A 4,217-nucleotide genomic window follows, 5' to 3' on the forward strand; every position below is an offset into this window, starting at 1 on the left:
GACACATGGAGCGACAGTTTAGTCAGAACTCCCTCTTTACCTCCCTCTTTGTATTTCTTTATTTTACCTTTCAGATTCTGTGTTTATTTGCATTTGAGGACAACTGCTTTTATTTGTGGTGGGGTGAGGCCCACACCTTTTGTGTTGATGCTCGTGTTTTGTGACTATATTTGGGTTGTCTGTTTTTAAACTGTTTTGCGATTGTTTGAGCGTGTGGCTCCGTTTTCGTTTATTTTTATTTGCAAAATGATTTTGACCCTTCCAAATTTTTTTGAATTTTTTGCACATTTTTGCCACCCCTGTGAGTTGAATGTGGCTGTTCTTTTGCACAAAAAATGAGTCTCAGTTTTGATCAATACCAATGACTTGAATAGTGCTCTCAATTGAACGAACATGAATGGACGGCTATGATGAGGCCAAATGAAGTTGCATAAACAATATGTGAACTCTTTGCATCTCGTTGTGATTAGCCATTTATTGAATTGATTCTCTTGTAACCATTGCTCACTGGCGAAAGTGTGTAGTCTTGTTTGAGTTAAGTGTCGATGCCTTGTCTGATTAGCTTGCTTTGAACCATGCATGAATAAACCTAGAATTTGCCCTGTTAGTCTAATTGATTTAGAAATGTGTCCTCTTGAGATGATCTTAGGCAACTTTAAAGAGTGTGACCCAATTTGACATATACCTCTTTTGTGACCTGCTCGTGAGCGTGTGAAACTCTTTTGAACATCCATTGAGCCTTACCTTTCTTTGGAAGAACCTTGATGAACCTTAGACCTTATTTGATCCACTACCTATAATCCTCTTGATTTGTGGTTTAGTGAATAGCCAACTTAGGCCAAAAGGCTAAGTTGGGGTGTGGTGAAAAAGGAAAAGGAGAAGTCAAGAAGTGCAAGAAAAGTCTCCATTAACCCATGGTGTTGAGGAAAAATGGAAACCCTCCATCTAAAAAAAAAAAAAAAACTGTGGAATATAATACAAAAGAAGTCTGGTTTCCAAGAAATCCACGGAGGTGAATAAAAAGATGACTTAGACGCACTAGAAAAAGAATTGATAAAGGAAAGAATGGAATGCTTTGAGAATACCACATCTCATGAGGAAAAAGTCACCGAGCCTAAATGACCATACCTTTGCACTCAGCCCCATTACAAACCTTAGAAAGATCTTTTTTATCTTGAGTGAGCCGAACCGAAAATTGATTGGAAAATAAGGGCAAACCTATGGGTGAAAACATGCATTGTGTTCCTCTTTTTGAGTGTGAGCATTGCATGTGATTCCTGATCTTTAATTGATTAACCTCTTTGTGTGAATGAGGAATCATTCTTTATATGAGGGCATTTAGATACTTTTTGTTGAGCTTGAACTTGCACAAGTAGCAAGTATTGCAAGCATGAAAATCTTTGGTAGTGGTGTGTCACAAATTGAATCTATGAGTACACAGTTGATCTTTGCATCAATAATTTGAGCCTTGTTGTGTATGCTCATGATTTATTCTGGTGTAGCACTATTTGAGACACCTTGTTGAATGGCTGAACTTGAGTTTGCTTGGGGACAAGCAAAATTTTAAGTTGGGGCTGTTGATGAGTCCACAAATTGGACTCATTTAGGGCTTTATTTTGATGGAAATAGTGTCCTCAAATACTTATTTTGTCTCAATATCTGATGAAAACTCTTAAGTTTCAGGTATTTGAAGTTTTGGTGGAAGCATGGACACTTAGGTGCAAAAAGGAACGAAAAGGCTGAAAAGAACGAAGAAGATGAAGCCTGGGCATTGCCAAGCACACTTGGCGATTCGCCGAATAGTTCCGTGAAGCAGTACTATGTCTCCCAATGACACAGGGCACGACGATGCTGAAGGCTAGTGCAAGACGGCGATGAACTACACCAAAGGGTGAATCGCCAAGTTAATCGACGATTCCGACTAACCTCGCCGAATGATCCACCGCACTATTTTATGAAGTCTATAAATACTGAACTTATTATTAATTTTTAGGAGTCGATCATTAATTTTAATTTTCACAATAGAATAATACTTTTTGGTATTTTTCTCTCAAGTTTGGAGAGGGTTTTTGGGAACTTGAAGAAAGGAGTTCATCTTCCCAAAGTTGGAAGTGGGTCTTCCTTATTCTTCTTCCTTTTCTTAAATCAAGATTTAATTTCTTATACCCATTTGATTTTACTATCATTTTAGCTGTATTTTGTTAATTCTTTATGTGTGGCTAAAAACCCCATTCTTGGGGTGTGATTTAGCAAATATGTGTTGATATTGTTGTTGGGTCTTGCTTGCTGATAGGTTAGATGTATTTTAATGGTGATTTCACCTAGTGGTTGTGATTTAATTTAATGGGTTTGTAGTTGCAAATAGAGAACCACTCATGTGTTTTTGGCTTCCCTGAGAGAGAGGCCGCGAAACCAAGACCACTAGACTGATAGCCTAAGGAGTGAGTCGACATGAGGTTCAGCCCGAAAGGGTGAGCCCTAGTCCCATATCCTAACACTCAGCTCGAGAGAGTGAGTGGGGTAAGGTGTAGGCTGGTCTTCATGCGGGAAATGGGTGTCCGAGAGGAATGCATTTGAAACGGGGTAAGTTTCCCGAGAGAGAACCTATTTCCATCTAAAGCTTAGCCTAGTCACTATTATCTTGCAAATTTCCTATCGAAAGCATGTACCCAACGATTTATCTCAACTTGTATTGCGGTCACACCCCAAGAACTCTTCCCCATACTTCATTTTCTTGTTATTTTTTTTACTACTTGTGAAAAAACCCCCAATTGATATTTGACACTTTTGTGTCACCCCCTTTTAATTTACTATGTTCTTAATCGTTAATATTTTTAGCTACGACTAATTAGAACTAAATTTTATTTTTTCTATTAATTCTCGAAACCACTCCCTTGGGACACGACCCCAACCCTTGGTTGGGTTACTATATTATCGACGATCATAGACACTCGTACTGTAGGTTAGTGTCATTGGTCACGGTAAGAATAATAATCAATTGACATCCATTAAATGAGATAATGTGCAGGAATCCATAGCAGGATGTAGCCCTGGAATTTCCCCAATCGTAGTAAGGTAATCTTTGTAGTTAATTGTTACATTCTTCTATTTATAAATCAAATTCTTTTGGCACTCTAAAGTAAATAATTAGACTAGTATAATTTAGTAAAAATAATTAATCGACAAGTTCTTTGGGTTTGATCCGACTCTTTTATGGCCACTATATTACTTGCGCGACTACGTACATTTGCGTGTGCATTGGGAAGCAACAGTTACCACTACAAACTCTCCCACTAGGGTAGCAACATAAATAGGGATATCAAGGTATCACAAATAAAATCAAGTCGTAGAGAAAATTTGATAGATACATCGGAAAAAATAGAATATGGATCAAACAACACGGTATCCATCCAAATACAAACAAGGATAGTACATGTTATCACAACATCTAATGCCTAAGCCTCTGGTTTGTCCGGAAATGCGTAACACTTAGCTTTGTCATCATTATGGACAACCCCCCTTCCAGGCTTCCCCACTCCTCTACTTGCATTACTTTTACCTAGGCCTTCATTACCTTTGTAACACCTGATTCAGAGAAGGGAGAAATATTCATTTCGTAGGAATACAGTGAAGTATCTCGAGAATGACGAACGACTCGGCGATCCATCGAGTAGAACTTCTTGCCTTTTTGGCTTGAATTATGCAACCAGTGTTCTGGAACCTTAGGGGAGCTGCATCGAGATCTCCATTCCATTCGGTGAGTCGCCAAATGAATTCCTGGTCGCCGAGTTAGCTTAGTCCATGAGCCGACTCACTAGAACTTTCGGTGAGCTAAAGGCTCACTCGGCGAGTCACCGAGTGGCTTTTGGCGAGCTCCAATGTTTCTTATTTTTAGTTTTTAAGTCAAGGGTTATTGGGTGTTTTCCCAATTGTTTTAATTCAATACTATGTCGTTTTGCTCTCTAATAGAAGCCTATATAATGATTTTTAACCCCCAAATGACCCAAACCCAATTCATTCTCTTAAATTCTCAAAAGAAGATCAAGCTCTTCCTCTCAAATATTTGTCTCTCTAGAAGTTGAAGAAGAAAGCTAGGGTTTCAAGATCAAGCCTCCAAATCCTCCATTGCTTCCAAGCTTTTGGCATCAAGGTATGATAGTTTTCATCCATGGAGTTCCCAAATTCTCCAATTTTGTAAAGTTAGAATTCCACAATTG

This window comes from Solanum tuberosum, unplaced genomic scaffold, assembly GCF_000226075.1.
Source record: "Solanum tuberosum cultivar DM 1-3 516 R44 unplaced genomic scaffold, SolTub_3.0 scf00038, whole genome shotgun sequence".
Taxonomy (NCBI): Eukaryota; Viridiplantae; Streptophyta; class Magnoliopsida; order Solanales; family Solanaceae; genus Solanum; species Solanum tuberosum.